We start from the raw sequence: 9,002 nt of genomic DNA, 5'->3' as shown, positions 1-9,002 counted from the left end.
CAAAGCAAAGATACTTTAAATCCACTGCAGCCTTGCACTTCGCCAGGAAAGGTCACGGTAACTGAAGCTTCGGGTTAATGAACCCATTTTTGAAATAACTGGCTTAAGTGGTTCAGTGCTTCACAAAAGCGTACTTTGCCCATCACTACTGCTATACAATCATTTAAGTGTACATTTTTCAGCCTACAAATAAGGTTTTAGGCATATTTACCTATTTGGAAACCAGCAAACATCGTCAAAACAACCAAACAGGTGAATCGCTCGGACGGAAAGGCTCTTTACTTCCTGTTTTGACTCTTCACTTCACGTTTTGTCTCGCGTTTTTTTTCTCTGTAGCGCTTTTCAATGAGGGGGTACCCGAAAAGGCACAGTGCCACTTAGTGGTTTTAGTGTGAACATATTATTTTCTACAAGGTTAAAAGTATGCTACTATACACTATGGATAAATGAAAGTATAGGCATATATATACTGTCAATTAATAGATATACCTTAAAATTATAAATAGATCTATAAATGTGAATAAATTCCTAAATATTTTTATATATACAAATCAATGAATAAATACATGTTACATTTGATTTGTATTTTTGATTTATTTATTTATGCTATTAATTAAGCATTACTTTACATAATTAGCCATTTAATTCCTAATTTATTCAAGTATTTTATTGCACAATTAGTAATGCAGTTCTATATTTAATTTGTCCCATAAAACCCTCCTCATCCTTCCACATGAGCCCGGAGCTTGCGTTATCGCTCCCTGCCACTAGAGGTCGGTGTCCTCCCTCCGTGTGGAGATGCAGCGGCATGCAGCAGTGCAGCCCGGTCAGAGGCAGCAGAGTGTCGACAACTACAGCAGCTCCGCTCCGTATATTTCCTTTCACCCTCCGTTTAAGGGATTCATTCATCCCAGTCAGGGCTGCTGCTCGGTCTGTTCGGATGGGATCTGTCCGCCCACCCACCCGTCTGTCCATCCGACCGTCCAGTTAGAGCCTATCTCTCCTTCCATCCGGCTGAGCGCTGCGCCCGGAAAGGTCCGGCACATCATTTTTAATCAGCGGACCTGACAACTTTTCTTTCTCTTTATTATATTCTTAAAAGAAAAAATCTTCTCTTCCTGATCAGCGTTTCATCCCCCGGGAGAATACTGCATTCGGCGGTCGCTGGTGAGTCTTCCTGCCGGTGTTTACATGTGAAGTGCGTCCCCTCCGGATACCCCACTGAGGTGTGGAAGGGATCAAACCCGTGGTCAGGCCAGAAGGGTGCATATACTGACAGGATAATACATTTAAAGAAGGTCATGTATACGCACTGTCTGTTCCTCTCATGACAATAATATTTCTGTGATGTCTGGGGGAGATGGGGACATGCTTTTAATAGATTTTTCTGTGACTTTAAATGGGCATTATCTTGTTTCATATTGCATACAGTGTCTCAGTAATCTTATTTTTTTTCTAAGATGAAGTGCTGAAACGTCTTCAAAGTTGAACAGATCTGTCCAGTCCGTCATGTGGGTGTTAAATGTGAAGAAAATCAGTTTTCTGTAAAGCAACCACAGTAGTAAGATCAGCCTCTCCAGTTCAGTCTTCAGGACTATGCAGTATTGTCTTACTTTGCTGCTTCATCTCGCTCCACCTTCCCCTATTGAGTTCGAGGATATAATTGGCATTCAGGAGCAGCTCTGAGTGTTGCGTAATAGCCCACATCTCAGTGAGACTTAATAAGGGTCAATCGACACATCCTTCACGGGTGCTTGCCAAACAGGGGTCCAAGGGGTCCTGAAAGAGGTTGTGGGATGAATGCCAGAAAAATGAAGATGGAAGTAATGAAGAGTAGATCAAATTACAGGAGAACTCAACATCCTCTGAAATAAGTTACAGCAACTCGCAGTCTCTCTTCTTATCAGGGGAAGCACCTTCCCTCAAAAACTCTTACAAAAAAAGTACTGGTTATTTTTATGATTTTCATATATAATAACAGTAAAAGAAAAGTTTGGATATGTGTCCACAAAGGCTTATTTTGTACCATCACAATATTACATTATCGTGTCTCAAACCCCCTTTTTTTGGACCTCCTCCCACCACTAAAATGTTTTTGATGCTGTTCAACGATTGGCACGAAGAGAGCGTAAATGTGAATTGACTCCATATGAAAAACACCTTACCTCGGGGGGACATCTTACCCCAGTCTACCCTACCTCCTCTAATGAATTAATCCATGCTATACTTCATACCCTGGTGGCAGTGGCGATGCTAGAGACTATGTCTATTTGGAAATGAAAAACTCCACTATGTGTGTTTCGTTAGAACCGAATCCTTTATTTTGGAAACCAGAACTACTGTCAAGCGGATCGTTCCACACAAACCATGATCCAAGGTACCGGAACTATAACAGAAGAAGAAGGCGACAGAGAAGAGTTTACCAGAGACTATGGATCAGAAGCAAGACGGTTCAACTCAGTCATTTCCTGTTTCCGTGTCACATGTGGTTCATCACAGCCCCTCTTTAGGAGATGAGCGGCAGACCTGAGTGTACTAATTCCAATGGGCCCGTAATCCCTGAAGTAAATATTGGACCCATTTTTCATAGACTACATCTTTCCTGAACGTTCTGACACAAAAAATTACAGTTTCAGAGGGATTGATCAGGAGAAAATGACCTTTGTTTGAGACCAGTTTCTGTTTCAGCAACGTCTCACAAGATCTTTGAACACGGCTACGCTAACGGCAACGTTCGCAAACGCCTCAGATAAAAACGTATTGGAATGCTAAACATGGCTGTTAGCTGTGTAAATATTGAATATTGGTAAAAGAAAATCTGAATAAATGATGTATATATAACCTCTCATCCATACACATGACTTCAAAAACGAGCCCGCGCCCCCTCAGGAGACAGGAAGTGTATACCATTTTGTTCCATTGGCGCTGCCTGAGTTCTCATATCTTTTGTATAGTTATTTTTTGGTTTGACATTAACATTTGCATCATGTCTGAGCACAAATCGTTGTCGGCAAATTGTGCCACCAAATGGAAGAGAATGGTGCAAATCTTCATACATAATAGTACTACTTTAATATATTTACAATAAAATATCAATCTGAAACTAGTCTTTCTGCATAATGTATTACTTTTTAATAACTTAACTTTTAAGAATTTAAAGGAAGCCTACTGTTTTAGAATTCACTTTGAGCAATGTTTTTATGAGTGTGTTTTTTAGTTGTTTGTTTACAATGCCTGAATTGCCCCCCGGGGACAAATAAAGTTTTTTGAATTGAATTGAATTGAACTCAACAGGGCACATATACAACTACATTTGGTTGCAAATACTTCTCTTCTTTAACTGAAGTAAAATTTTGAAAAAAGGACTTTTACCTGGGGCTGCACGGTGGTGTGGTGGTTAGCACTGTTGCTTGCTGGTTCCAATCCCGGCTGGGGCCCTTCTGTGTGGAGTTTGCATGTTCTCCCCGTGTCTGCGTGGGTTTTCTCCGGGTTCTCCAGTTTCCTCTTACAGTCCACAGGCGTGCAGGTTTTAGGTTAATTGATGACTCTAAATTGCCCGTAGGTGTTAATGTGAGTGTGAATGGTTGTCTGTCTCTGTGCGTCTCTGTGTGCTCTGTGATAGACTGGGACCCTGTCCAGGGTGTACCCCGCTTCACGCCCAATGTCAGCTGGGATCGGCTCCAGCCCCCCCGTGACCCCGATAGGGACAAACGGTTGTAGATGGATGGATGGATGGATGGATGGATGGATGGACTTTTACCTACATTAAAGTATATTTAAATTGCGGTATTTCTATTGCTACTTAAGGATTTGAATACTTCTTCCGCCTTGTAGAAAAGCTATCATTTTTTTTTTTTTACAAAATCTTCTCAGACAGGAACAGGAGATCTTACGATAAAAAAGTTTCCACACACAGGGCCAAACTGATCCAAAGTCGATCGGGGCTGTCATCTCTGGATAAAAACACCAGCGGTGAGTTGGGCACTGTATCATTCTTTTCCCCACTGGTTTCCCTCTAGAGGCAGTGCACCAGTTCACTGTATGTATTTAGATGACACGCCTGTGGTTTGCAAGCTTTCTATAGCCTGGTGCAGCAGGTCTCCTCCCATGGTTTGGAGCTCAGAGGTCTGTAATCATCCTGGACCACAGCTACACCACCCAGATTCATTTCTCAGGGTATAAATGACACAAAACCCAGCTGGGTACACAGTGGGAAAAAAAAATACACAAGCCCAGTTTGGCAGTTTGGAGTCCTTATAGAGCAGAGGTCCATGGGTACCTGTACCATTTGGCCTCAGTCTGAAAAGCAGTTCCATTACTTACTTTGCAAGTTATATAGCAGCGTAGCTATTACTTAATCTGTTTTTCAGTTTGCACTGTAGCAGTGATTACTGGTTTTTGTCCTGGATTCTTTCTGTCAAGTTTTTCAAGTAGAATGGAATACATTGTAGATGTAAAATAGAATAGAAAGGCAGCATTTATCATAATAAAGGAGCCCTACCCTTGATCAGCACAATAAAAGACATTGGATAGACGCAAGCAAATAAACATTCAGAGCTGACAACACAAATTCACATAATAGGCTTAAGTGAGATAAATAAATCCAATGTAATTTGCACTAGAATAAGAGTTTGTATATTGCACTATGATAAATTTACATGTTTCATGGCTGTGGATGTAGATATTGCACTGGAATAAGAATACACATAGACATATAAATACATGTAAACATTCACTGTTATGGATGATTGAGCTTGTTCTTCTTTTGCTACACTACACTACTGTGTTGATTATGGCAATGCAGCACGTACTATTTATTTTCAAATGTGTCATCGTGACAATATGTGTAGGTGTACATATACATACATTGTTTTGGAGACCAGGCTGGTTGTTTGAATGTTTCGAATAGTCTGACTCATTTAATTTTAGAGAGAGATGACTACTGTAGGATAATGATGCGTCACTCTGTTGAGTTCAGCAGCCGCTTTAGCCTCACTGAAGCCGTTTATCCTGTGACTTCATCACACAACTGAGGTGTTGAAGTGTGTGCGTGCGTGTGCATGAGAGATAGAGAGAGTCAGGGTGGTGGGTGGAGGCCATAAATGGCAAAAATGTAGAGACAAATGAGCGTGTCGGGGGGGAGACACTGCTGCGTGCGCTTCTTCTTCCTCTCTCGCTGGTGTTTCCCTGCTGCTCCGTGGGAGAGCGAGGGAAACACTGCAGTAGCGTGTGTGTGTGTGTGTGTGTGTGTGTGTTTGTGTTTGTGTGTGTGTGTGTGTGTGTGTTTGTGTGTGTGTGTGCGTGTACTCAGTAATATGTGTAATAAGACCTTCCTACCACACTTGTTCTTTCTCTCCTATAGTGTGGCAGGAATGATGTCATGAGTGCGCATATAGACGCTTAACTAACAACATTATTAAAATAAGACGGCTTGACTATGTGGAGGGCTTGTACGCTGTCTGTGGTGCTGAACACCATGGCAACAGTAAACAATGCGCCACAGGGGCTGTATACCTTTTGGATTTGTTTTTCCATTCTAGGTTGGCAATGAAACTCAACCCAAATTTGCTTTTGTAGAAAGCGGAAGTTGCTTGTTTACTCATTTATTTTTTTTCAATAGCTTTTTGGCCATTCTCGTAAAGACTTTTTCATAAAATATGCATAAATGAATATGCACTTTCCCAGTTGCAGGGCTTTACTGAGAGCAATCGGAAATATTAAACATGCAATTTCCTAGGTTGGCAGGTTGCTCAACCTAGATATGAAAAACTAATATCCAAAAGGTATACTGACCAAGCTGAGAAAACAAGAACACGGACATAAGACGTAAAGCTAAAGTCAAATTGTCAAAGACAAATGCATGCTGTGTGGCGACCGCCTGCATCACAGAACTCTATCTGTGGCCTTTCACTCTGGGTTGGCACTGATGGAGAGCCTAAAAATAATAATGAGGTTTTCAGTTTCTTTGAAAATAGAAGCTAAATACATTCTTAGCTGCTGCAACCCCCCTGCTTCATGTGGCTGTCTCTACAAATGTTTAGAACCAACATAAAATCAGATTCAGGCAGAACCAAGCCCCCACCACACATCTTCCTGGTTGATCCAATAAGGAAGTGCCACAAATTGCAGTTTGTCGAGTGTCCACTAGGAGCAGGTTTCATAGTAGAGCAATTTCTAATTGGCCCTTATGTCAAATAGGTCGTTTTCACAGCATAATTAAACCAATTTAACACCTGGTAAAAAAAAACATTCTAGTCTGTATGTTTAGGTCATCTCCATGACAACACTGGGGGGGGGGGGTTTGTACCAGGGTAGTTTTTATGTTATTGAAGGTTAAAGTTTGGTAAAGGGCATGCTCTCTTCAGTGACAGCTAGCCTTTGGCCCTCACTTCGCCTCGGAGGCTGGTTGTCAGGATCAGCATCATTAACATGCTAACTCTTTCATCTCTACCTGGACTGCAGTCATTCATGTGGTGGTGTTAACATAAGTGACAAGATGGTTTGCTCTTTCATCAACTGAACCAACAGATGGTTTAGGAACACACATGGTGCACTTTGCACCATGACTTGCAATATAACGTTGGCCCACGATCGATGACACATACACTAGATGCTAATCTGGAGCAGTGGGAGGATTTGGTCCGTGCGGGTCGGTGTTTTACAGTCTCTGGGCATGGTACCGTGTTGAATATCAGTTTAAATCACAGATCATAAATGCTGGTACAAAGAACATTCTAGTCCGTATGTTTAGGTCATATCTCCATGACAACACTGAGGGGATGCATTGTTTTTGTACCAGGCTAGTTTTTATTTTATTGGAGGTTAAAGTGTATGAATAATTAGGGGCGTGGCCTCTTGAGTGACAGCTAGCCACTAGCCCTCACTTCTCCTCGAAGGTATAAGTCAGCCAGATGGATGTATCTCCCTCCCCCCAACGTCACATACATGCCCTTTTTTGGTAAGAGGAAATGAGGCAGAGTCAAAGTCTGACAAGATGGCGACTCCCATAGGCGATTATGATTGGATCAAGTTGAGAGAACAGACCTCGACGTAGAAGCTATGTCCATTTTTCATATAGTCTATGGGCAGAACTTGCTATTTTCTTCTCTACAAACAAGTTTTCAGTCGGTATGCAGTCTAGAGTACTTCCATCTGACCAGCAGCGAACTGCAAAACCTTCTGCATGGGTCGATGAGAATGGTTCAACATTTAGGGGAACATGCGTATTCTCTCTCTTTCCAAGTGTTAGATTACAAGATAAGACTCTCATGTCTTTAAAAAGAATGTCTCAAAATGAAACTACAACCAGCAGCCAGTTAGCTTAGCTTAGAATGAAGACAGGAAATAAGAAGAAGCCGCAAACATGCTCTGTCTAACTATTACACCATCTACATCATTTGCTATAGGCGCAGAGAACAGCTATTAGAAGTTTCTTCCAGGTTAGAAAAAAAAATGGTTTGGGATAAAGACTCAAAAGATGCATATAATACCAGCGTCGGTCTCTGTTTCGCAAAATATTTTTTTATGGCCGCTAGATGGTGTTGTCTATTGAATGTAAACATGGCAGTTCGGGGCACCTGCTGACACTTCATTCTATCGTTTTTTCCTTGGAAGAACAGTCCTCAAAGTATGTGGCATAGTACTTCTAACCCGTTGACGGGCATAATCGAGGAGGTCTTGGAGAACTTAAAAATAACAGTCCACATTAGTCATGATATAAACAATAATATTTAAAGGTGCGATGGCTGCCATGATGACCCTTACTGAGAGAGAGACAGAGACGGATGATCAACCCTACACTTGAGCCACACCAGGCGGCACACAGACGCACCATATATGGGCACGTGTGTGTTGGTATAAAAAGAAAAAGTTTAGCTTAAACAGTGTCAGCTGCAGTGGATGAGGAAGCAAAGAGCTGGAACTCTGCCACTTCATAACTTCAACCAGTGTGAAGCTGGCTAACATGTCTCTGGCACTGACACACACAAACCCATTTTTTACCTTTTATTTAAGCAGACCAGGTGTACTGAATGTCTGTTTTCATTTTTTTTTTTTTTGCTATATCTCATTTCAGCCAACAAAGACCAACACATATTGAGTGTTTCATTATTGCGCGCAACACAATAAAAATGACAATTGTGGAACACAGTTTTGGAGAGCCAATTAGCTGGTGATATAACCGCTAAAACGCTAGCAGCACATAACTCCCTGTAAAACCACAATTTGTTTACACATTACTGTTTTTGTAAAGATAAAACAAACAAAAGTCAAAACCCTTTTTGCAGACACTGGAGTCTTGCCATCACCCTGAGGTTGCCAGTGGCGACACTAGGCCAATTATTAGTCCAACACAATGTGATGTTTTTGTACGGATTAAACAAACGAAATATAAAAGTGAAAATGAGGTTTAGAGGAAATGGTTGAAGGATTTTGTTACCTCTGGACAGAGCATTCTAGCTGTTTGCCACTGTTTCTAATCCTCATGCTAAGCTAACAGCGGTACTGGCGATAGACACAATCAGGTGTGTATTTGTTGAAATTCAAATGGACAATTGACCAATTGACACACTGACTTGATGTTTTCAGGTGCATTTTGGGTGAGGGTGACAGGGATTTTCTGCAGCTGCAGCAGTGGTTCAAATCCATGACCCTCTATTCTGGGGTGGCTGTAGTAGAGTGGGTCGTCCTCCATTTGAGTGACCGGCGGTTCGATCCCTAGCTCCCCCAGTCCACATGTCGAAGTGTCCTTGGGCAAGACACTGAATCCCAAATTGCTCCCCGTGCTTCACATGGGTGATAGATTAGATGGTATTTAGATGTCCACTGCCATCAGTGTGAATGTCTGTGTGAATGGGTGAATGTGACAAGTAGTGTGAAAGCGCCTTGAGTATTCAAAAGACTAGAAAGGCGCACAAGTCCATTTACCATATTCTCTAACACACTTCCTAGTCATGCTGCTGCCACCACTGAACAAATTTAGTAAAAACACAAGCCTCAGCCTG

General features: G+C 41.7%; 1 protein-coding gene across 3 annotated transcripts in view; it reads left to right on the top strand.

Annotated features, from left to right (window-relative positions):
• Positions 1 to 924: 924 nt before the first annotated feature.
• The window catches only part of rerg (RAS-like, estrogen-regulated, growth inhibitor), a 44,598-nt gene continuing 36,520 nt past the window's right edge, over positions 925 to 9,002 (top strand). The window contains exons 1-2 of one of the 3 annotated variants that reach the window (XM_083935622.1): positions 925 to 1,035; positions 1,127 to 1,167. The gene's annotated coding sequence lies outside the window, so the exon portion shown is untranslated. Of the gene's footprint in view, positions 1,168 to 3,915; positions 3,973 to 9,002 lie in introns of those variants that run through there. The other 2 variants (XM_083935621.1, XM_083935623.1) reach the window with 2 other exon arrangements.

The sequence above is a fragment of the Echiichthys vipera genome (assembly GCF_963691815.1).
Source record: "Echiichthys vipera genome assembly, chromosome: 20".
Lineage (NCBI taxonomy): Eukaryota > Metazoa > Chordata > Actinopteri > Perciformes > Trachinidae > Echiichthys > Echiichthys vipera.
This window is presented reverse-complemented; position numbering and strand designations above follow the sequence as displayed.